The sequence below is a fragment of the Loxodonta africana genome, chromosome 1, assembly GCF_030014295.1.
Source record: "Loxodonta africana isolate mLoxAfr1 chromosome 1, mLoxAfr1.hap2, whole genome shotgun sequence".
NCBI lineage: Eukaryota > Metazoa > Chordata > Mammalia > Proboscidea > Elephantidae > Loxodonta > Loxodonta africana.
Window position 1 is genome coordinate 227,845,721 of NC_087342.1, and position 26,403 is coordinate 227,872,123.

At 44.3% G+C, this 26,403-nt stretch overlaps 1 protein-coding gene across 2 annotated transcripts in view; it reads left to right on the forward strand.

Moving 5' to 3' along the window:
• Nucleotides 1-26,403, forward strand: part of ZDHHC14 (zinc finger DHHC-type palmitoyltransferase 14) — a 350,736-nt gene that overhangs the window by 173,633 nt on the left and 150,700 nt on the right. The window lies entirely within an intron of this gene.

The window sequence follows — 26,403 nt, forward strand, 5'->3', positions numbered from 1 at the left end:
CTTGAGATAGTCCCTTCCCCATTCTGACTGGAATGAAGGCTCCTGCAGGAAGACTTTGGACGCCCCCCCACACCCCCGCCCCGCACTGCTCCCCAGAACCTGTTTTTCACTACCCCTGCTTCTGGTGTTTCTTTTCCCAACCATCATGGCAGTAAGTCTCATTGGAGCATAATTACAGAGTCTGTGGTCGTCCTTTGTGGCACAGAAGGAGACCTGGTGGTTGAGTGGTTAAACACTTGGCTGCCTACTGAAAGGTTGGCAGTTCAAACCCACCCATTGGCTTTATGGGAGAAAAACCTGGCTACCTGCCCCCATAAAGATTATAGTCTGGAAAACCCTATGGGGCATTTCTACTGTGTCACCTGGGGTTGCTACGAGTCAAAAATCGACTTTATGACACCTAACAACAACATAACAGCAGTCTAAGTTTGTTGAGGAGTTGAGTTCTGGAAGTTCTCACATTATTTAAAACTCACATAATTTGAGACTAACTGTGCCACAGAAATGAGTTTATGGACGGGGCCCTGTGGTCTTCAAAGGCATAAATCTACAGCCCCGGAAGGATATTTTTGCTTGTTTGGAGCACAATAAAAAATGCATAACATATGCATCACAATTGTGTTTTATAATCTCTAACTTTCTTTCCAAAGCTGTTGATTTTCTGCCGTGTTTTGGCCACCTCTTAAATAAATGAATGCATAGATGACATTTCTATAGAATGTTCTTACGGGCCTTTCAATTACAGTAGCAATACGCACTTAAACACCAGCAGTCACCACAGTCACCTTCCTGTGTTCTGAGGTCACAGGGTGCTGATACGAACCGAGGAGGCTGGTTTTTCTGTTTACCTGTGAAAGCAGCGCTGAATATCAGTACCTGTTGTCGTCGAGGTGATCCTGATTCATGGTGACCCCATGAGTGTCAGAGTAGAACTGTGCCCCACAGGGTTTCCAGTGGCTGTGATCTTTTAGAGGTAGTTCGCCAAATTTCCCTTCCGAGGAGCCTCTGGGTGGACTTGAACTGCCAACGTTTCCATAGCAGCCAAGCGCAGTAACTGTTTGCACCACCCAGGGACTAGCCCAGAATACTGGTACTTAAATGGAAGGGGGCAATATTGTGACGTTGTTGATGGTTTACTTCCTGCCAACTTTGCAATTCTTGATTTTTTTTAATTTAGGGGGATTGCAATTTTTACACATTAAAAGAGGCTTTATTAACACTTTTCTATAAGACTATTTGTTTCACATAAATTCAAATCCACAGAGAATGCTCCTGTGCTCTCTGTTTACCAGAGAATTGGAGGAGGACGGGGAGGCAGGGTGCATGTGCAGAGATACATGTTTAGAGCCAATCGAATGTTAAAACTGGAAGTACCCATAGAGACAGTGGGTCCAGTCTCTCCAAGTACGGACTTACAGATGAGGAGGGGGGGACCCAGGGAGGGCGAGTCAAGAGGACAGTGAGGTAGACCTGTTTCCGGTTTCTGGTTTGGAGTCCGGCCTCACAGCTAAGCCATGGTGGGTCTGTTCTGACACCGACCGCAGTGTCTGTCACATAACATGGGCTCAGAAAGTTCCGGAGCGCAGCCTTGAGCGGTGTCCACGCTGAAGCTTCACTTCAGAGCAGAGCTTCTGAGTGTGAGGAGAGGCTCCTGTGTTTCCTGGAAGCCAGGACTCGGGAGTGACAGGAGGCTGGCCTGACTGTGACGTCTAGGGTTGGGCCAGTGACTTCCAGTCACCCTCTCCTCCTCCTGGGAAGGCCTGGAGCAGCTGGGATTCCTGGATTGGCCAGAGCAGGTCTCCCAATCAGTAGTTTCGGAGTGCTTGCTTTAGAAACTCGGAGGCGGTGAAATAAAGATGGAATATTTGCAACAGTTCTGTTATCTGAATTAACCTAGAAATTGCTAGAGCTAGTAAGGCTGGGCTGCACAAAGATACCCAACTGTGATAGGAGGTGGTCTTGGATTTGCCCTTGTCACTTGCTTATATGACCTTCGACAAGTTGGTTAGTGACACTGTTGTGTCATTTTTAACAATACCTACTTAACAAAATCGTTAGGAAGAATAAATGAGTATTTGTTTAAGATGCTTGGACCTGTTTCATTCAATGAGTTAGTTCCTGCCTGTTAGGGTTCTCTAGCGAAACCAAGTCAGTGATGTGTGTGTGTGTTTGAAAGAGAGAGAGATTACTTCAAGGAATTGGCTCATGCAATTGGGGAGGGCTGGCAAGTCCAAGACCCATAGGTCAGGCAACAGTCTGCTGACTCCTATAGGTTTTTGTCCCAAACTCTCTAAGTCAGGTGACAAGAATAGTGAAGAGTGACAGACTTAGGACAAAATCTATTTATAGTCTGGAGGCAGAACACAGCTTTTTGCTCTTAAGACTTCCAACTGATTAATTAAGGCCCACCCATGGTATGGAGGGTGATCTGCTTTACTTGAGACCGACTGGTTTACTCACATGTATTTATAACAGTAACTAGACTGGTGTTTGACCAAACACCATAGCCTAGCCAAGTTGACGCACAAAATTAACCATCACACCGCCTTTATAAAATATTATGTCAAAAGCCAAACTTGGATAAAAATGACTTTCACAACTGGAAATGAGAAATTCTACCGTCAGCTCGTTAGAGGTTGGACTTGCTAGATAACCTCCAATTAAGTTTAAATGTTAATGAGACACCGGTAGATCTGTGTTCACAAACAGTAATGGATTGGCGAGGTGTTAGGGTTTTCACATCTGCTCTCAGTAAGTGTGGAGATATGACTTTGCCGTGGGCCCTGCTATCTTTTCCCTTTTCTGTGTCTGTGATCATAGAGGAATAACTAACATAGGAAATACGGGCTTAGAAAAGAAAGTACAGTCGTCCAAGTTTTGGTGCTATGGATTTTAAGGAAATTATTTTATTTTCTGGTTTCAAAAAGCTACCAAAGCCATTTTCTATAAATTTTTATGACTTTAAAACTAATTTAAAACTAATTTAAAAAATAATTTTAAAAAGCTAACTCGCTGTAAACGTGTTTCTTTGTTTTTCCTGGTCTCCCTCCCCTCCCTTCCTTGCCCTCCCCTTCCTTCTTTCTTCCTTTTCACACTTTGCCAGGCTTTGGTACTTATTTCAGACTGACTTGTAGAAAGACTGGATGGCTCTCTGTACTCCCACCAGCAAAGAGAGAGGATTTTTCTCTCTGTCACCTTAGGGGCATTTGTCTATGTGAATCCCCAGATGTTCTTTTTAATTTGTCTTACTTTGATTACTAGTGAAGTGGATGGCCATTTTTATTTCTTCTTCTGTGTTGAGGTCCTTTCCTTCCCTTTGCGGGGACAGCTGCTCTGTTCTGTTTCATGGTATATGGAATATATGATCCAAAAACGTGTTTCTCAGTTCATGCCCATCAACAGCGTATTAATGGAAAATTCCCTGGACTTTGTCCTGTGGCCTTCTCTTATCTTCGCCTTTCATTGCTGTTGACGTTTTTTCTTCTTGTGGGTGCTGGAAGCACGGGTACGAGACATGTTCAGTTAGCTGCTCTGCAAACCCCACTGCCAGGACTTGCGATGTTTTTTTTTCTCTTGAGCTGTTCACAATAAGATCAAACCATAAGGGTATAAAAGTTGGCCTAGCCTGATTCCAGGAAAAAATAAAACCTTTAACTTATTTAAAAAACAAAAACTCACTGGTACATGTTTGTCTCTTACAGTTTTGTATAAAGATAGCAATATTTTCTCAAGAACATGAAGGGAGAGGAAATCAAATGGTTGGTGGTAGCTAGCAGTGGATTAAAGAAATGAGGGGATGAATAAAGAGCTGTCAGAGGCCCTTCAGGAAATGTGCTCACTTTCCTAGCTTCCTTCTCCTTACTTCTAGCCTTAATAGGGAGCACCTGTCAACTCCCTGGTTCACTTTTAAGTCTCTTCCGTGGAGTGTGGCTGTGCAGAAACACATGTTTTCTTTTTCCATATTAGTCCTTTGAATGTCTTTGTTTACATAGGAAGGAGTCACATTTTCTTGGTCATGCTTTCTGTGAAATTTTTACAACATTCCCTTGAACATAGTCATGCAGACAGTAGAGAGACAACTCAAGCTCCCGTTAATTAGTGGGAGAGCCCAATGAATCAGTTCTAAGTTTTCCTTATATCCAGGAGGAAGTCTGTAAACCACTTGGCTCAGCAGAAGTTGCAGGGCAAAAGGATGTTCTGGCTTATGCCCTTCCCCTGTTTCATTCGCTATAGGAAGAAGAGTATTCCATCTCATTCTGCATAATGTGGTATGTCTTTACTGTGTGCCTGATAGAGCTATGTGTCTTAGTTATTGATTGCTGCGTAACAAATTACCCCAAGACTCAGTGTCTGAAAACAGCAAACATTTACTATCTCGTTTCCGGGAGCCAGAAATCCAGGTGCAGCTTAGCTGTGTCCTCTGGCTCAGGGTCTCGCACGGATTGCAATCAGGATATTGGCTGCGGTCCTCTCCAGGCTCAACTTGGGAGGATCTGCTTTGAAGCTCACATGGCTGTTGGCAGGCCTCAGCTCCTCACTGGCTGTTGGACAGAGGCCGCCCTCAGCCCCTTGCCACATGAGCCTCTCCATAGGGCAGCTCACAAAATTACAGTGGGCTTTGCTCAGAGAGAGCCAGAGAGTAAGTGAAAGTAAGCACGATGAAATCACAGCCTTTTCTATAATCTAATCGCGGAAGCAGGGGCAGTGGTGGTTCAGTGGTAGGATTCTCACCCCCCATGCAAGAGACCTGGGTTAGATTCCTGGCCAACGTACGTCATGCACAGCCACCACCTGTCTGTCAGTGGAGGCTTGGGTGTTGCTAAGATGCGGAATGGATGTCAGCGGGTTTTATAATTTAAGAGGGACTAGGAAGAAGAAAGGTCTGGATCTACTTCCAAAAATCAGCCAGTGAAAGCCCTATAGATCATGACAGTCTGATCCATTGTATGTGGGGTCACCATGAGTAAGAGGTGACTTGATGGCAGCTAACAATGACAACAGTCTTGGCCGTGACATCCATCAGTTTTGCCATATTTTGGAAGCAAGTCACTAGGTTCAGCCTCCACTCAGGTGAGTGCGAGTGCCAGGAAGGAACCATCTAATAGGCTGCCCCCTGCACCATGTAAGGCCTGCTCTCCATAGCATTCCATTTAAAATGATTCTGGGCTTCAGAAGGCCTGAAAACATGGCTCCCACTCCTCCCACTGCTGCTTGGTGGCTGTGAAGGAATGAGTTCCCTGCCAGTGAAACCCTCAGGGCCCGTTACTGCTTTCTTCCCTTCCTCTACCACACTTCTCTCTTTCACAGACTTTTCGGGAACTGGCTCACTCGCCCTCTTTTCCAGCGGTACCGATCACCTTTCTGCCTGAGTTCCTCTCTGAGCTTTGAGGCCAGACCTCTTCTCATCCCTGCTGATCTCAGAAACAAACGCAGACTCTCATAGGCTTTGACAGGCCCTTCCTTAAATGTGCAGGAAACCTACTGGACTAAGCCAAAATAAGGAACGACAGAGAAGTGTGCACGATTACCAGACATCCACCTGAGTGGAATATAAGCTCTGCCCGAGGAAGGAGATCTTATTTATAGAGTGAACAGAGGCTCTGCTAGGGTGTTCCAAACATTAACCCATCCATTCGCTAACCAAAACTACAAAAGAGCTACCGTTACCTACCTATCATTTACATTAACCCACTGCTGTGGCGTTGATTCCTACTCATAGTGACCCCATAGGGTTTCCAAGACGTCTGTAAATCTCTGCAGAAGTAGATTGGCACATCTGTCTCCCATAGAGATCCTGGTGGTTTCAGACTGCCAACCTTTTGGTTATCAATCGATTGCTTTAACCACTGTCCCACAAGGACACTAAGACACTCAGAGAGAAGAAGCACCCTTACCAAGCTTATAGAGTAAGGGCTGGAGTTAAGGATGGAAGCCAGACAGTCTGATTCCAACACCGAAGGCCTTACCACTGTGCCAAGGAACGTCTTATGGTGGCCTTTGCGACCCATCTGGGATGGAAGGGAGTCAGTTGGGTTCTTGTCTTGATCAGTCTACTCCTTGGTCTTGCCAAGGGAAAGTTCTCAGCCTCTACACAAGGCTGGGGATGGGATGGTAGCCCCTCCTCAGCCTCTTCTGGAAGCTGCTTTGCACTCTCCGTTTGGCCTAGTTTTCTCTTTCACCCAGGAGTTGCTTCAGCTTTTGATGTCTTGCCCACTCCCAGGCCCACAAATGAACAAGGGGCTTCCCTACCTGCTTCCTAGCTTCCCACAGCCTTTAAGGAGCCGCCTTTCCTCCTCTCTCTTTCAGTGACTGGGAGCTCCCCTCCTGCCCTGATGCCTTTTTCTCTTAATACCTAAGAGCAGAGATGAATCCCTAAATATTTTACAACTGCTGGAGGCTTCGTCTAAGGCAGACTGTTAACCTTTATTTGGCGCATGGAAAAGTCCCAGAGGTGTGGGGAGAGGGGCAAAGGGCAGGCAGTGGTGGCTGGGGAACACTTGAGTGACTTGGGGCTGTATATTTAATAAGTGGCTATGAAATGCATTTCTGTATACGTACATAGGTGCATACCTCCTTTCCTAAGGGTTTTTGTTGTTGCTGGTTGCCCTCCAGTTGGCTCCGTCTGATGATGACCTTATGTAAAACAGAATGAAGCATTGCATGGTCCTGGGCCATCTTTGCAATCAAGTCGATTGTTGCGGCCAGTGTGTATTTTGAGTGACTTCTAACCTACCGGGCTCATCTTTCAGTGCTATACCAGACAGTCTTCCGTGGCGATCCATAAGGTTTTCATTGGCTAAATTTTTGGAAGTAGATCACCAGGCTTTTCCTCCTACTGTGTCTTAGTCTGGAAGCTCTGCTGAAACCTGTCCTCCATGGTTGCCCATACTGGTATTTGAAATATTGGCAGCATAGTTTCTGGCATCACAGAAACACACAAACCACCACGGCACAACAAACTCACAGATAGGTGGTGGTTCCTAAAGGTGGCATTTCATAATATTTTGGGGGTCACAAACTTCTTTGAGAATCTTTGAGTCTTCTCCCCACAAAATGTGAAGCTCATAACCTCCAGGTGAAGAATCCGGCCTTAGGTAGGGCTCAGCCTGTTCTCCTATTGCTGCAAGCCCCTCGTAGCCTAACCTGAGCCCCAGCAACAGCTGGGCAACCTGAACGCAGGTGGTCATCAGCCTGGGGGCTGGCTGTGGCAGTGCCCCCACCTCCTTTTAGACTTGTCTCTTCCTGTCAACTATGGGAGCTCCCTAGCTCCTGTTTCTACTTTGAAAGAGAGGTTGAGTTCTCAGCTCGTTTGTAGAACAGGAACAAGTGATGTTCCTTGGCTCACTTTACCCATTTTCCTAGGTCCCCACTCAGATGTCCCACTCAAGAGCTCCTCTCTTCAAAAAAAGCATTTTTGCAAAGTTTGCTGTCATGTTTTGACAACGTTAAGATCTTTTAATTTTACACCAGGCAGTAATATGCATACTTGCTACTGAGGGAGGAAAAGGCATCAAAACCCAAACCGATGGAAACTTCTGGTTGAAAAAATCTTTGAGAACTGTCCAGGAGAAGGGCTACATTCACGAGAAGTTGCCACTGAGAACGTAGGCACAGCTTGCAGAGCATTTTCAAGCCATTGATTCCACAGGCCTTGCTTGGTGACTTCTGCTGTTCTACCTCATTACACTTCACAAGTGCGAAGGTTGTCGGCAGCCACCTGACAAGCCTCTCAGGCAGTTGTCTCTAGAAATGTAAGGCTGTCTGAACGTGACTGTTCCTTTAAAAATCCCACTAATTCTATTGACTAAATGGACACTGTATGGTGCAGCTCAGGTGTGAGGATAATAACCAGCATAAACCCAAATCCCCACTTTTTACTTCCCTGTTCAGTTCTGACACCAGCCACACGTGCAGCACCTCCTTCTCTGACGGTAGCCACCTGGAGCGAGGTCAGATCTTACAAGTTGAAAGGACACCATTCTTCAGACTGCAAAAATAGGCGGACACCAGTCACAGGCTTGGGAATCCCCCCGGGCTCCCTCACATCTGACCTACTGGCTCCACTACTGGCTCCCACAACTCCTTTGGGTTTGATAATTTGGAAGGACTCACAGAACTCATGGGAAGTGTGATACTCTTACAATTACAGCTTTATTGTAGGGAAAAAGGATACAAATGAAGAGACACATAGGGTGAGGTCTGGGAGGGCTCCCAGGCAAAGCTTCTGTGTCTCAAAAGGGAGGCGCTGCCCCCTCATGTGCCTGGACGTCTTTCACCAACCAGGAAGTCCATGGAGCTTTCGTGTTCAGAGCTTTTATTGGGGGTCTCACTACATAATACAAACTCCAGCCCCTCTCCCCTAAGGTTGGCTGATATAACAAGGTGATCATGAAGTATTACGTGGTGGGTCTTTGGGTCACCTCATCACCTCACCTAAACCTGTTAGTTAGGTATGGTCTGGAGCTCTTATCAAAGATACCTACATTTTGTCATTGTTTTTCTTTTGTTTGTTTATTTATATTTCATAGATTACCTCTCAGGAAACAAGGGCAAAGAATACCTTACTTTCAGCAAAGCTGAATTCTTTACCCCACATGGGGATAAAAACAGGGATGAAGCCCTGTAGCACTGAGCCCTGTGTGAGAGTCTATCCAGGCATATAGCCTACCAACCCAGGAGATGCCTTTCTGATATTTTTCTCTCATCATTGTATCATCTCCAGCTTCCCAGTTGATTCTCCAGCTTTGCCATCTGCTTGGCAAAATCCAAAGAATGCGTCAGGCATTTAATTTATTGTACCTTTCGTGGCAGTAATATCTTCCAAAAATTCCATCAGGAAGGCCAGGCATGGTTTCCTTGGCCTGAATCCCTGTTGCTCTCTAATTAAATATATTCCCAGAGATTCTTCCATTGTATCCCTTAGGTTGTTGGCGAGATTCTACCCCAGAACTAATTTTTTGTTATTTTGCCTTCTGATCCCTTCCTTTAAAAAAGTAATTAATAGTCATGTTTGCCACCAGGCAGCCCTCAGGAACCCTTCTGTGCTATTTAAAAATGAACTGAAAAGATTTTGATCTCAGAAGTGTGGGGCTTACAGGAAAACTCCGGTAAAGAGATGCTATGAGTTTAGCAGCATCAGATTATATGTGGAAAAACACAGTGAGATGAGGACAGGGAGGGGGCACTGTTAAGGCTTTTATTAATCAATAACACATGATATCTTTATGGTTTTTTGCAGAGAGTTCAAAAAGTTTCTGAAAAACCGTATCTTTATAGCTCCTTTTTCCTGTTGCCGTAAAGTCAGTTCGCACTGATGATGACCCCATGTGTGTCACAGTAGAACTGTGGTCCATAGGGTTTTCAGTTGCTGTGATGTTTCAGAAGTCGATTGCCCAGCCTCTCTTCCCAAGCACCTCTGGGTGGATTCGAACCTCTAACCTTTTGGTTAGCAGCTGAGTGCGTTAACTGTCTGCACCCTCAGAAACTTTTTATACTTCCTAGTATTTGGTAAAAAATACTCAGACTCTAAGTTTTACCCCACCATCTACCAGCCATACTCTTCCAAGGCTCTTTGTCTCCCCTGCTTGATCTGAGCGTGTACCTGAGCACCAGATACACAGGTCCTTCTTGGAAATGCGGCCTTCTGCCCACCTGTCCTCTCACAGTGAACAAGTTACCCCTTGGGGGTAATCTGGGGATTTTAGAACATTTTTGTTTTTTCATAAATGAAAGTTTCCCTTTAGCATGATACCCATCAGAATCCAGCCAGCATTAAGGCCAAACTAACCGGTTCTGTCTTTGGCATAAATGTATTTTGAAATAACAGAACAGCCTTTACCATTGAGCATAAAGCTTGGTTAACAAGGACTCAGGGAATCCAAGCACTGTTTTATGTAGAGATCGGGGAGCTAGTTATCTATCAAATTGAATTGGGAAAGAACCACTCTGTCACGAAAGCAATAACCACGAGAAATGTTCTTGACCTTCAGCCGCAAAGGTGTTGCTCCCTCATTACTCTTAACCACAGCTCAGTGCTTGTCCTAAGTGGTTTAATACCCTGTGTGTCAGTGGAGGTGTGGAAACCAAAATGTGACCTGCGCTCCTTTCCTGGCTCCCGTATGCCAGGCACCCCCTCGTTAGTGGCTGTGGCTGCCCCGCCATAGGTGGAAGAAGCCTACGGCTCTCCTTCCCTCCTTCCCCTCAGCAGCTTCCCAATGCCTTTCCTTGGACTAAGCCCCACCATCTATCATGGCTCCGCCTCCCATGTTTTGGGCTCTCGCTGGCACTACCAGTAGTCAGGACCGCTGTGCTTAGCTGACTTTTTGGCAGGTCCGATGCTGTTTCTTTTTCTGCCCATCTGCTGGTGATCCGTCATTGACAGGCACCATCACCCCTGACTCCTGGGCTGCCTTCTCCCCAGACGGGGCAAGGCACTTTCAAGCTAAATCAAGGTTCAGCTTTTCAAGGTGTACTTCTTTACGTTTAATGAGTATAATTGAGACCTTTATAAAAAAGGCAGAAACAGCTACAACTGTCAGTGTATACTCCCAAGAAAATGTCTAGGGTACAGATGAGAAACACAGACCTCACTGGGGTGTCGTGGAAAGAATGAGCCATGGGCTCATGGGCTGTGAAGAAGCCACGTCTGGTTTGAATTCTGGTTCTGAAATTTACTACATAGTGGCCTCAGGCAGGAAACCCTGGTGGCATAGTGGTTAAGTGCTACGGCTGCTAACCAAAAGGTCGGCAGTTTGAATCCACCGGAGGCACCTTGGAAACTCTATGGGGAAGGTCTACTCTGTCCTATAAGGTCGCTATGAGTCAGAATTGACTCGATGGCAATGGGTTTGGTTTTTTGGGTTCGGCCTCAGTCAAGTTAGTTAAACTTTAGGACTCAGTTTCCTCATCAGTAAGATGGTCTCAATCATACCAATGTTATAGCGTTCTTGTAGTGATTACATGAATATTATATGCAAAACTCCTCAAAATACATGCAATCTCTGTAGTACAAACGAGTTTCATTCCTAAATCTGTCTTTAAGTTGAATTTGTATGTAAGTTAGAACAGTTAGGTATGGTTCATATCTAATGTCAGTTAGTCAAATGTTTGTCTTAGTATACAGTATTTAGTGTACCTTTCTATGCATAAAAAAATTAAACACTTCCAGATACATTAAAATACCTTTAACACAATAATACAGTAATAATAATATTTTGATGCATGTTGCCAAGTGTACACCCATTTGGTATTATGAATCACACTGTATGTACCTTGAATTTTTAATATAATAGGCTTTACAGGGTTGGTTCATAACTATGAGTTGTATGTAAATCGGACGTTCCTAACCCAGGAACTTCCTATACAGATACTCAATAAAAAAATGCAAATACTTTTCCTTTCCCCACAAGCCCCCCATCTGGCTGCCTGCCACTTTGAAAATTGTATGTAACCACATCTATGTGTCTAACAAGGGACAGGACTTTCCATCTGTCTCTGCTTGTTCTGACCTCATCTTCTAATAAAAAAGGGCTGGATAATTACACAGTAGGAGATCTTACCACCACCAAACCAAAAAGCCAAACCCACTGCTGTCGAGTCTATTCCGACTCATAGCAACCCTACAGAACAGAGTAGAACCACGGAGCGCCTGGTGGATTCAAACTGCTCACCTTTTGGTTAGCTGCCATAGCTCTTAACCACTACACCACCAGGGTTTCCTCGCCACCACGAGAAAAGAGAAATGCCTTCACCATTTTTTATTGCAAGGGCACCTCACAAAGGATAATAGTCAATATCATGGGCAGTGTTTTCGGTGGGGAAAAGGGATCATCTGTGAATGAATGCTAAGTGCTGCCCCTGAATAGCAACCCAGTATCCAACAAACTGTCAAGAGGCAGTTGTTCGGACAGAACAAGGGGATACTGATTGGTTTAAAGTCAGGAAAGGTGTGCGTCAGGGTTGTATTCTTTCACCATACCTATTTAATCTGTATGCTGAGCAAATAATATGAGAAGCTGGACTATATGAAGAAGAACAGGGCATCAGGATTGGAGGAAGACTCATTAACAACCTGCGTTATGCAGATGGCACAACCTTGCTTGCTGAAAGTGAAGAGGACTTGTAGCACTTACTAATGAAGATCAAAGACCACAGCCTTCAGTATGGATTGCACCTCAACATAAAGGAAACAAAAATCCTCACAACTGGACCAATGAGCAACATCATGATAAACGGAGAAAAGATTGAAGTTGTCAAGGATTCACTTTACTTGGATCCACAATCAACAGCCACGGCAGCAGCAGACAGGAAATCAAAAGACGCATTGCATTGGGCAAATCTGCTGCAAAGGACCTCTTCAAAGTGTTGAGGAGCAAAGATGTCACCCTGAAGACTAAAGTGCGCCTGACCCAAGCCATGGTATTTTCAATCACATCATATGCATGTGAAAGCTGGACCATGAATAAGGAAGACTGAAGAAGAGTTGACGCTTTTGAATTGTGGTGTTGGCAAAGAATATTGAATATACCATGGACTGCCAGAAGAACAAACAAATCTGTCTTGGAAGAAGTGCTGCCAGAATGCTCCTTAGAGGCAAGGATGGCAAAACTGCGTGTTACATACTTTGGACATGTTGTCAGGAGGGATCAGTCCCTGGAGGACATCATGCTTGGCAGAGTACAGGGTCACGGGAAAAGAGGAAGACCCTCAACGAGGTGGATTGACACAGCGGCTGCAACAATGAGCTCAAGCATAACAATGATTGTAAGGATGGCACAGGACCAGGCAGTGTTTCGTTCTGTTGTGCATAGGCTTGCTATGAGTCGGAACCGACTCGACGGCACCTAACAACAACAACAACAATCCGAAAACTCTTAGCGAATTTAATTTTGTTCACTCTTCTGCCAATATACACTATTGAGGCCATCTTCACCATACAGCCTCCAGCTTGGTATCAAAGGGCTCATGGACTTGTTGTTGTTAGCTGCCATTGAGTTGGCCCCCAATTCACGATGACCTCAGGCACAACGGAACAAAACTCTGTCAGCCCTGTGCCATCCCCATGATTGGTTGCGGGTAGGACCATTGGGATTCATAGGGTTGCCATTGGCTGATCTTTGGAAGTAGATTGCCAGGCCTTTCTTCCTAGCCTGTCTTAGTCTGGAAGCTTTGCTGAAACCTGTTCAGCGTCACAGCAACACACAAGCCTCCACTGATGACAGACTGGTGGTGGCTGTGCACGAGATTCACTGGCTGTGAACAGAACCAGGCTCTCCCTCACGGAAGGTGAGAACTCTACCACTGAGCCACCCCTGCTTACTTTGTTTCTATTTCCTTTATTTTGGGAAATAGAACTTTTTTTTTTTATCTTAAGCACACGTGTAGCCTTTTTCCTTCCCAGGCAAAAGCATGATGTTTCCATTTTTTATAAATAGTGTTGTGCTCCTTTGCAAAGAATGGTGCCTCTGCTATTGGAAACTACGTTGTTTTGTGAGTTTGCTTGAAAACAGCATAGCCTTCAGAACTCACATGCGTCTCTGTCCAAACGATTGGCGTTTTCTGGCCTGTATTTATCCTCCATTACCTACTTCTAAGAGGTTGATGATGATGAGTATGTTTGAAACCAAACCCTCAACTCGCCTTCAATCTTAGGGAAATATTATAAAGGAAAATCTACGTGCTGATTCTTCTTCCTTTTCAAAAAGGAAGGTGGTGGCCCTTTTCTCCCCCAGGAGTGGGGGAGATGAACATGATGTATGAGTAAGGAGAGCCTAGCCGAGTAGGTAGAGGGTCACAGAAGCGGGGAACCCACCAGCAGCTCCTTGGGAGAAAGATGTGGCAGTCTGCTTCTGTAAAGATTACAGCCTTAGAAACCCTATGGGGTGGTTCTACTCTGTCCTGTAGGGTTGCTATGTGTCAGAATTGACTCGATGGCAACAGATTTGGGGTTTTTTTGGTCCAACCTAGGGGTATCAACTTCTAGCACTGTATCAGACAATCTTCTGTGATCCATAGGGTTTTCTTTGGCTAATTTTTGGAAGTAGATCATCAGGCCTTTTTTCCAGGTCTGTCTTAGTCTGGAAGCTCTACAGAAACCTGTGCACCATGGGTGACCATGCTGGTATTTGAAATATTGGTGACAGCCTCCAGCATCATGGCATCACGCAGGCCACCCCAGTACTGTTTTTTTGAGGCCCCAGCAAATCCCAGGTCTCTTCCTTGGGCGCTGTGCTCATGACGGCCTCTCTCAGTGCGCGTTCCCAGAATGCCCGAAGTGGAGGACTCCAGGCCGGGCCCTGCCTGCCCACCACTCCTCTGTGCTTCCAGGGGGCACTGAAATCAAGCTCGGGGAGTCACCACAGCCAGTCAGTTCAGTGACTGCTAAAAATCACAACCAGACCTGCTGCTAGTGAGTCGGTTCTGACTCACGGCGACCCCATGTGTGTCACAGTAGAAGTGGGCTCCATAAGGTCTTCAGTGACTGATCTTTCAGAAGTAGATTGCCAGGCCTTTCTTCTGAGGTGTTTCTGATGGGATTTGAACTCTCCAGTTAGTAGCTTAACCACAGGCTCCACCCAGAGACTCTCCAGTTAGTAGCTTAACCACAGGCTCCACCCAGAGACTCTGTCAGTGGCCACACGTGATCCAAAAATGACACAGAACATCCTTTGATGGCAGGGCTCTGGGGAAAATCTAGGATGTGTGGCTGTCATGTTGCCATGCCTTTGTAATCATGTTAACTCCCCTCCCAAAAAAACCATTGCCATCGAGTCAATTCCGACTCATAGTGACCCTATAGGACAGAGCAGAACTGCCCCATACATAGAGTTCCCAAGGCTGTAATCTTTACGGGAGCATATTGCCACTTCTTTCTCCCGCAGAGCACTGGGGAGTTCAAATGACTGACCCTTTGGTTAGGAGCTGAGAGCTTAACCACTGCACCACCAGGGCTCCTTGTAATCATGTTAGGCCACCAAAAAGCCACTTTAGGGCAGAAATATGTTGATGTCCTTCCTGTGATTTGCACACTCCCCACAAGCCTCTTAGCATTTTTAATGAAATTCGAAATCACTTGGCAGTAACTTTGAAACACCACAGTTCTCACTAACAAGCCCTTGCACGTTGTCCAGAGTAGAGGGGTGAACTGGGCTGTTTACGCGCTGTAATTCTGAAGCCTGTATTTTTAACTACAGATTCCCAGGCTCTGCCCCCACTCATGGATCTGCCTCGGCGGTCTGGGAGACCCCACCTTAAGATGGGAATGTGTGTGGACCATCCACCTGGGAGGGAAAGGGTCTCCCCATCCCTCCCCAGCTCCCCACTGGGCAAGTTACAGGAGGCCTGAAGCTCCTCACCCTACATAGGGGCTCTGCAGGCTGAAGGCAGACTGGGCTATGTTTGGAGACTTCCCTGTCCTAACTCATCTGGTTGGGGGCAGTGAGGGGCGGTCTGCAGGGAGAAACCAGATTTCTTAGAGACTTTTCTTCCTTTGGGAGGGTGAGGTTCACCTTGCTTCTTCCTTTCTGCTGCTGTTGTTGAGTGTTGGGTGCCCTTGAGTTGATTTTGACTCATAGGAACCTTCATGTGGTAGAGTAGAACTAGCCTATCGGGTTTTCTAGGCTGTAATCTTTACGAAAGCAGATTGCCAGGTTGTTCCTCCCTTGAAGGTGCTGGGTGGGTTTGAACCATCAGCCTTTTCGTTTGCAGCATGCACTTACTCACTGTGCCACCAGGGCTCCCTGAAAGCTACAGTTCTCAAATAGGAAAGCTCAGAGGAGGCTGGCATAGAGAGGAGCCTGTCGAGCCTTTGACAGGTTTGCGAGTTATCTTTATGGTCTACATGTTTATCTGTGGAGTGCTGTCTCTCCCATCCCATCACTCTGCCGTTGAGCTTTTTCTTCCAGTTTTCCTTTGTCGCGTTTTCCCTTCAGTCTGTGGGTCTGTTTATTTAAATTCCCATCTTCAGTGCAAGTGTGGGTAGACGCATCATTATATGCGCCTGGGGCAGTTAATGCCATTAGTAAGAAGGGGTTTTCCAAACACTGGGTACTGCAGGGCTGGGGGATCCCATGGGGTGTTTGTAGGGAGAACAACACTCTTGGGAGTTTTGGGAAATCATTTATTTGTTTGATTTGTGAGTGGATGGTAATTTTTAACCCCCTCTCCCCTTTTTTTTCTCTATCTCTGTCTGTCTCCAGGAAATATATGCTAGTCTTTGCCCTGTGGTGGTACGTTTATTTCTAGGTATGTGATTAAGGAACAAATGGTACTCATGTCCCTGACTAGAAGTGAAAAACGCATTTGTTTTACAGTGACTCATATGAAAGGACGAAGATGGTTTTTATCACAACCCTCAAAACCTCTATCCCTCACACTGCTGCCCTGTTATGATTTCAGATATGTGAGTCATTGGCTCAGATTATTTTATTTTATAATCATTTGCCTTAACTAGTTCTTATCAAAACTGTATTACAATCAAGGTTCTAAAATGTTCAAAAATAGGATATTTTGGAATTTCTAAAACATAGACACTTCCTTAGAGTACAGCGTTAGTGCAGCAAAGCCCCTGCCCGTTTCTGTACATTCTGTATAAATTTGAAGTGCCTGCCTTTTTTTTTTTTTTTTGCAGAGGTAGGTGGCCTTTTGGGTCTGGCTAGTCCCCGCTACTTCTTTTTATGTATGAAGTTTGAATAGCTATATATAGAAAAGCGTAAACGGAAGGATGACTGTTCTTTATATAAACTTTGAATAGTTATACATAGAAAAGCATAAACAGAAGAGCTAATCTTTATATATAAAAATAAGGGGCAGGGGGAATAGCCAGACCCAAAAGAAACCTATATATGTAATGGCGGTGCTGTGGTTAAATGCTTGTCTGCTAACCAAAAGGTCGGCAGTTTGAATCCACCATCTGCTCCTTGGAAACCCTATGGGGCAGTTCTACTCTGTCCTATAGGTTCGCTGCTATGAGTCAGAATCGACTCAATGGCAACTGGTTTGGGTTTTTTTTTTTGCAGGGGGATATATATATATATATATATATATATATATATATACGCATCTACTTATACCGGAAGCCCTGGTGGCACAGTGGTTAAGCAGTTTGAACCCACCAGCTGCTCTGCAGGAGAAAGATGTGACAGTCCACTTCTGTAAAGATTATAGTCTTGGAAACTACCTTAGTTATCTCGTGCTGCTATAACAGAAATGCCACAAGTGGAAGGCTTCAACAAACAAATTTATTCTCACAGTCTAGTGGGCTAGAAGTCCAGATTCAGGGCATCAGCCCCAGGGGAAGGCTTTCTCTCTCTGTTGGCTCTGGAGGAAGGTCCTTGTCATCAATCCTCCCCTGGACTAGGAGATTGTCAGTGCAGGGACCTTGGGTCCAAAGGACACACTATGCTCCTGGCACTACTTTCTTGGTAGTATGAAGTCCCCCTGTCTCTCTGCTGGTTTCTCTCTTTTATATCTTGAAAGAGATTGATTTAAGACACTACCTAATCTTGTAGATTGAGTCCTGCCTCATTAACATAACTATCACTAATCCTACCTCATCAACGTCTTGGAAATAGGATTCACAACACACGGGAAAATCACATCAGATGACAAAATGATGGCCAGTCACACAATAGTGGAAATCATGGACTAGCCAAGTTGACACTTTTTGGGGGGACACAATTCAATCCATGATGGAAACCCTATGGGGCAGTTCTACTCTGTTCTGTAGGGTCACTATGAGACACAGTCAACTTGATGGCAGTGGGTTTTATACCTGTACCAACACCTATACTGATACACATATGTATTTATTTGTGTATGTCTGTATTTGTATATTGGTATAGGTATCGAGATACATATGGCAGAACAAAAATATCAAAATACAGGCCTTGTAGTTAGCAAACATGAGCTACCACTAATAGGAAAGTTTTTGTATATGCATCAATTGGCAGACAAAAAATTAAAAGGTGACCAGCGTTGTTTTTTCTTAGTGTTTGTAAATATATATATATATATATATGTATAGTATAACACAACAGTTGCTAAGTTAACGTTTTCCATGTAGAGAATGTAGTGACGTCAGTTACACTGAGAAGATGGCTTGAATGGTTTTGATATGGAAAAGATTCTCTACTTTTTGCTCCAAAGGCCACTTGGGTTTAAAGTTTCTGCTGCATCTTGTTAATACTGTTTTTTGGTTCTGTTTTTGTAAAGTCCATCTTCCCTCAAAGAATGTCCTGTGGAAAAACAGAAACCTCGCCACCCAATAATGAAATCCAGGCTTCCCATCTGAAATGTTTAATAATTTAGTCCCAGGGTTTTCATCCAAGGAATCAGCTTATGTCACAGTCTAACCTGGGAGCCAGTTTGTAACTGTGAATGCAGAAGTAATGACAGGATTGATTCTGGGATGATGGGTTCTATTTTATGGTAAAATAGTGATATATGTATTTTATTTTTAAATGACAGGATACACTAGTTGCATGGTTTCAGGTAATGCAACAACCAGAAAGGAGTTTCACTCTTCATGTGTAAACATCAAATCACAATTTTTTTCCCTACGGATTTGAGCAAGTTGCTATTAGAACCAAAAAAAAAAATTCCTTATAATCTTTTGACAGTGCTGTTTTTTCCAATTATTGCCTGGAATGGCCTTTCTTTACCTCCAGGGTACAGAGTCAATGCTTTGCACACATGTATTTAATCATCCTGTCCGCAGTCAAACAGCTCACAATGATGGAAATGATAGAGGAAAATTAGCTTATTTATGTTATGAAAACACAGGCGTTCAGGTTCTTATTTTCTCCCCACTGTCACTTTCTGACTGAGATTTATGAAGACTGAGAAGCTTGTCACCTGTTTTCCTCACTGTCCTGGGCTGTATGTAGGTCACAGTTTTTCAGACAGAAATAGGACTCCATTTGGTGTTGATATCTTTGGCATCTGCACCACCATCTTGTATCAAATCCAGGCCCTCAGGAATGTAGTCTTCCTCACACAGATGGCACTCAGGAGTGGAGATCCCGTCCACTGTTACACAGAAACCTGAAGAAGCCATTTTCAAGTTGTATGAGTTCAGGCAAAGAATTTTCTTTGCTGCTTATGGCGTTTTAGCTATTAAGCCATGCTGGTGACTGTGTATTGGCCATTTTCCATTACTTCCTTCCCTTCCTGAGGCCTGGTGATTGCTAACATGGACTGTTTTGGTGTTGTTGTTAGGTACCGTCAAGTCAGTTCCCACCCATAGCTACACTATGCACAACAGAACGAAACACTGCCCTGTCCTGAGCCATCCGCACAGTTGTTGCTGTGTTTGAGCCCATTGTTTCAGCCACTGTGTCAGTTTGTCTCATTGAGGGTCTTCTTCTTTTTTGCCGACCCTCTACTTTACCAAGCATGATGTTCTTCTCCAGGAACTGGTCCCTTCTGATAACATGTCCAAAGTAAGTGAGACAAAGTCTCACCATCCTTGCCTCTAAGGAGCATTCTGGCTGCACTTCTTCCAAGACAGATTTGTCCGTTCTTCTGGCAGTCCATGGTATATGCAGTATTCTTCGCCAACACCATAGCTCACATGCATCAGTTCTTCCTCAGTCTTCCTTATTCATTGTCCAGCTTTTGAATGCATATGCAGTGATTGAAAATACCATGACTTGGGCCAAGCACACCTTAGTCCTCAGGGCCACATAAAGGAACTCATTTCATCATAGTGGCACACAACAACAACTAACCAAAAGGTTCCTGGGTGGCACAAATGGTTTGCTCTTGTCTGCAAAACTAAAGTTGGCCGTTCCAACCTACCCGATGGCACCATGGAAGAAAGGCCTGGCAGTCTCACAAGAGAGATCTGCAGTTCTCCCCAAATGTAAAATACCATGGCAAATGTCAGATGGATCATGGCTGAAAGCAAAGAATACCAGAAAGATGATTACCTGTGTTTTATCGACTATGCAAAGGCATTCAACCATGCGGATCATAACAAATTATGAATAACATTGCAAAGAATGGGAATTCCAGAACACTTAATTGTGCTCATGTGGAAACCGTACGTAGACCAAGAGGCAGTTGCTTGAATAGAACAAGGGGATACTAACCCAGAAAACCCAAAGGGGATACTGCATGTTTTAAAATCGGCATTCAACCATGCGGATCATAACAAATTATGAATAACATTGCAAAGAATGGGAATTCCAGAACACTTAATTGTGCTCATGTGGAAACCGTACGTAGACCAAGAGGCAGTTGCTTGAATAGAACAAGGGGATACTAACCCAGAAAACCCAAAGGGGATACTGCATGTTTTAAAATCAGGAAAGGTGTGCATTAGGGTTGTATCCTTTCTCCATACTTATTCAATCTGCATGCTGAGCAGATAATCTGAGAAGCTGGACTGTATGAAGAAGAATGCAGCATAAAGATTGGAGGAAGGCTCATTAACAACTTGTGATATGCAGATGACACAACTTGGCTTGCTTACATGGGCAGGATCTGCATATTGACTTTTAAGTGTGTGTAAGTGTGCATCTCATTGTGTGTTTAGTGGCATGCATTCTGCTGCTTTTGTGAAGGGAGTTGTTAAGGGTTTCAAAAAGGAGCTCAACAGGTAGTTTACTTTAGAAAGGCAGCCATCATTATCTTCTCTATCTCCCCACAATGTTGTTTGTCACAGCAGAGGCTGGTAGGATGGGGGACTCTCACAGAGCAGTTGTTATCGTTGTTAGTTGCCATGAAGTTGATCCGCATTCATGGCAACCCTGTGTATGTCTGAGTACAACTGTGTTTCATAGGGTTTTCAAGACTGTGACGTTTCGGAAGCAGATCACCAGGCCCATCTTCTGCGGTGCCTCTGGTTGGGTTTGAACTGCCAGCCTTTCTGCTAGTAGTCAGGTGCTAAACCATTTGCACTACCCAGTAACTCCCTCACAAAGCACCTCGCATTATACAAAGTTGTACCAACATAAGGTGCTTCACCGGTAAGAACTTTAGTGCCTGAAGGGGTGTTTGAGGTTCTGGTTAATGCTTACAGCATGTGTCCATATTGCACGCTTAACAAACCTAATGACAGTTCCCTCTCCTCAGCCAGGGGAGCCTCATGGAAGGGCGGATCTGCAGCATCTGTGTGAAGGAAACTACAGGACTTAGCAAGCTTAGACCAGTAGAGAAGTGAGTTCTAGACGGAAGGTACATTGTGGATGTAGAGGGTGTGGCTGATATGACTATCTTTTCTGAATTGCAGTCAAATTCATTGAACGAATTCCATTCATTCAGTTGCCCAACAAGTATTTTTCAAGTCCTCCAAAAAAACAAATTAAAAAAAAAATTTTTTTTTACCATGTGTACAGAGCCCCTGGGTGATGCAAATGGCCAGTGCACTTGGCTGCTAAACAGAAGATTGGAGATTTCAGTCCACTCAGAGGTGACTCAGAAGAAAAGGCCTGGCAATCTACTTCTCTGAAAAATCAGCCATTGAAATTCTATGGAGCACAATTCTACTCTGATACACAAGGGGTCGCCAGGAGTTGGAATTGACTCAACCCCAACTGGTTTCATTTATTTTGGTGAATTCCCTTAATCCTTTCCAGAAACCAGCCAGCAAATTCATTAACCTCTTTTGCATAGATGAACCCGTTGCTGTCAAGTCGATTCCGACTGATAGTGACCCTATAGGACAGTAGAACTGCCCCATAGAGTTTCCACGGAACACCTGGTGGATTCAAACTGCCAGCCTTTTGGTTAGCAGCCGTAGTTCTTAACCACTATACCACCAGAGTTTCCTATAAGATCGCTATGAGTTGCAATCCACCCGATGGCAACAGGTTTGCATAGATTAACTCTAAAATATCGAAAACTGTTTTCTGGCTTTTTGAGGGTGAATGTTTGGTCCTCGGTGTTTGGTGCCAGCTGAAAGTTCTTGAGTAGCTTGGCCCAGGGAAGGAAGGCTGGGTCTGATGAAGATAATTCTAAATCTGTGTCTTCCTATTTTTTGCAGTCCCAGGGGTGGGGTGGGGAGACGACATGGACTCATGGGCTGTGTTTACAGTGCAGAGGGTACGTGTATATTTATACAAGCTCTGCACAGCTTAGATTTATTACTCAAGCAGGATGATTTTCATTCTTCTGCCAGCCTGGATTCTGCCGTGGGAGTGGAGGGGAGAGAGCTTCAACTATTGGACAGGGGTTGTTGTTGTTGGGTGCCCTTGAGTCGATTTCCACTCCTAGTGACCTAGAGCTACCCCATAGGGTTTTCTAGGCTGTAATCTTTACAGGGACAGATTGCCAGATCTTTCTCCTTTGGAGTCACTGGGTGGGTTTGAACTGCTAACCTTCCAGTTAGCGGATGAATGCTTAACTGTTGCGTCACCAGGGCTCTTTTTATTGGGCAGGGGAAGGAAGGTTAAATTGTCCACAAGAGAGATCTGCAGTTCTCAAATGTAAATTCTTAATGTAGATGAATTCCAGTGTCACCCCTCCAAATAAGCCTTTGGAGCCTTAGAAAATACAAACTGCTCATGGTTGACTATCAGGTCCCTGGGTGGTGCAGACAGTTTGAGTTTGCACCCAGCTATTAAGGCTATCTCGTCCTGTAAAGATGAAACCAGAAACCAAACCTGTTGCCGTCAAGCCGATTCCGACTCATAGCCACCCTATAGGACAGAGTAGAACTGCCCAATAGTGTTTCCAGGGAGCTGCTGGTGGATTCCAACTACCTTTTGGTTAGCAGCTGAGCTCTTAAGCACTGTGCCACCAGGGCTGCCCTGTAAAGATTACAGCCTTGGAAACCCTGTGGGGCAGCTCTAATCTGCCCTATAGGGTCGCTATGAGTCAGGGTCCACTCAACGGCCATAAAATCTAGGTAGTATTATAGTAGTAGTAATAGAAACGTCACCATCTGAACCTTTCTAACTTCAGGGGGATAATGGCTAGGATCAACCCAAGACTGATCACTGTGAGGTGGAGGTCAGACATACCTCCATTCTCCAGCCTTTTTATCAGTTCTGATACCAGCATCACTCTCTCGGCACTCTCTGCTTCTCTGCTGGGTTCAAAATCTGTTGCAGTGGCCACAGAGAACTCACAGACCATACTAACAGTTAAGTGGTTTGTTAAGGTACAGGGTACAACCCAGGATCAGGAAGCTTGTGGTGAAGTCTCCATTCTTCATGAGGACAGCTCTCTCAGCGCCTCTAGGCCCTGTAGGCCTCTTTTTGGCCCTGTGAGGTCAGGCTCCTCACAGACCCCTGAGGACAAGCTCCTCTCAGCCCCATGAGGACAGGCTCCTCTCAGGGCCCCCCTCAGGACAAGCTTCTCTTGGGCTGGCCACCTGTCGCTGCTGCCGGGCCTCTTCTGGGCCTGTTGCTGCTGACGCCTCTCACTGTCTTCAGCATTACAGCCCTTGACCAGTGTTACAGCTCTTTCAGGCAGTACCTTGCCTCCTCTCTCTCTCTGCTGCTTCTTCCTCCTGCTTCTCTTCTGGCTTCTTTATGTCTGCCAAACCTCTGTGGGACTGCATACACACACACACACACACACACACACACACACCTCCTTGTCTGTTGTTTGGCTGGAAGGTGGTCTCTAGGAATGGCTTCAGTTCCAGGTCAAAAGGGTATCTTAGGGCTGTAGTCTCAAGGGTTCCTCCCTTCTTTGTCAGATCAGTAATTCTGGTCTTTTCTGTGAATTTGATTTTTTGTTCTACATTTTTTTCTCCCACACTGTCCAGGACCCTCTGTTGTGATCCCAGTCAGAGCAGTTGGTAGTAGTAGCCAGCCACCATCTAGTTCTTCTGGTCTCGGGTTGTGTAGGCTATGGTTCATATGGTCCATTAGTCCTTTGGACTAATTGCTCCCATGAATCTTTGTTTTTTTTCCCCTACTCTTCTTTGCTCTGGACTGGAAGAGATCAATAGTTGTATCTTACTTAGATGGCTGCTTGCAAGCTTTTAAGACCCCAGACACTACTCACCAAAGTAGGATGCAGAACTTTGTCTTTATGAGCTGCGTTGTACCCATTGACATAGATGTCCCCAGAGTCTATGGTCCTTTGCCTTCGAGTCTAGGAACTTTACCTTTGAGCCTAGGAACTTCATCCACGAAGTGTTTGGTTATGTCTAAGAGATTTCCCTGACTGTGCCACTAGTGTGCTGTATTGTCTGTGTTAATACATGAGGAGCACCTGTAGTCATGTATTTAGAGATATCCACCACCAAACCTGTACCTGCCAGTGGGCGAGCTCCCTACACCCTCCTACACATCTTGGTATATCAATCTATCTATGTATCCATTTTAAAATTATTGTTTGTTAATACTACTGTTGCAGGGTTGCCTATGGTACAGTAATTACCGTAGTTGCCCTTTATTCCTGTCTTCCTCTCAGTGTCCTCTCTTGCCTTGGTCATGCTGTGCCGACTTCTCCCATATTGTGTATTGCCTTTCTCTTCACCAATATTAACACATGTCTACTATCTATTTGCTAATTTTCCCACCCTCCCCCTCCCATCCCGTCAAAGATTTTTTTTTTCTGTGTGTAAACGTTTTGTTACTTTATAATAGTGGTCTCATACAATATTTGTCCTTTTGTGACTGACTTATTTCACTCAGCATAATGTCCTCCAAATTCATCCATGTTGTGAGAGGTTTCACAGATGAATTGTTGTTCTTTATCATTGCCTAATACTCCACTGTGTGTATATACCACAGATGGTTAATTCATTCATCTCTTGACAGGCACTTAGGTTGTTTCCACCTTTTTGCTATTGTGAACAGTGCTGCAATGAACATGGGGGTGTGTATGTTTATTCCTGTCACAGTTCTTATTTCTTAGGGTATATACATAGAAGTGAGATTGCTGGATCATATGGTATTCGTATTTCTAGCTTTTTGAGGAAGCGCCATATCATTTTCCACCATGGTTGTACCATTTTGCACTTCCACCAGCGGTGTCTAAGAGTTCCAATCTCCCCACAACCTTGGCAACATTTGTTATTTTCTGTTTTTTTGATTAGTGCCAGTAATGTCGGGGTGAGATGGCATCTCATTGCAGTTTTGTTTTGCATCTCTCTAATTGCTAATGATTCTGAGCATTTCTTCATATGTTTGTTAGCAGCCTGAATAGCTTCTTTGGTGAAGTGTCTGTTCATGTCCTTGGCCCATTTTTTAATTAGATTGTTTGCCTTTTTTGTTGTAGTTGAGATGTTGAAGCATTCTATAAATTTTAGAGATTAGACCCTTGTCAGATATGTCATAGGCAAAAATGTTTTCTCAATCTGTAGATTCTCTTTTTACTCTTTTGGAGAAGTCTTTTGTTGAGCATAAGTGTTTAATTTTTAGGCAGTCCCATTTACCTATTTCGTCTTCTGTGTGTGCATTTTTAGTTATGTTTGGTATTGTATTTATGCCGTGTAGTAGGGCCCATAGTGTTGTCCCTATTTTTCCTCCATGATATTTACAGTTTCAGGTTTTATATTTAATAAGGTCACTATGAGTTGGAATCGACTTCACGGCAGTGAGTTATTTAGGTCTTGGATCCATTTTGAGTTAGCTTTTGTGTATGCTGTGAGGTATGGATCCTGTTTCATTTTTCAACGGATAGATATCCAGTTTTCCCAGCACCATTTGTTGAAGAGACAGTCTCTTCCCTGTTTAATAGACTTTGGTCCTTTGTTGAAGATCAGCTGTCCATAGGTGGATGGATTTATGTCTGGGTTATCAATTCTGTTCCATTGGTCTATGTGTCTGTCATTGGATCAGTCCTAGACCATTTTGACTATCATGGCTGTATGGTAAGTTCACAGATCAGGTAGTGTGAAGCCTCCTACTTTGTTCTTCTTCTTTAATAAAGCCTTACTTATTTGGGGTATCTTTTTCTTCCATATAAAGCTAGTGATTAGTTTTTCCATCTTGTTGAAGAATGCTGTTGGAATTTGGATCAAGATTACATTATATCTGTGTATCACTTTGGGTACTATTGACATTTGCACAAGGTTAAGTCTTCCTATGCAAGAGCATGGTATGTTTTTCCATTTATGCAGGGCTCTTTTGGTTTCTTGAAGTAGTGTTTTTTTTTTTTTTGCATAAAAGTCTTTTACATCCCTGGTTAGATTTATTCCTAAGTATTTGTAGGGGGAGGGGTTCTATTATAAATGGTATTGTTTTCTTGATTTCCTTTCCAAAGCTCCCTTTGTTGATGTAGAGGAATCCAACTGATTTTTGTATGTTGATCTTGTATCATGCAACTTTGTTGAATCCTTCTATTAATTCCAGTAGCTTTCTTGTGGAATCTTTGGAATTTTCTACGTATAGGATCATAGCATCTGCGAATAGGGATGGTTTTACTTCTTCCTTACCAATTTGGATGTCCTCTATTTGGTTTTCTTGCTTTTTCATTCTCCCTAGGACTTCCAATACAATG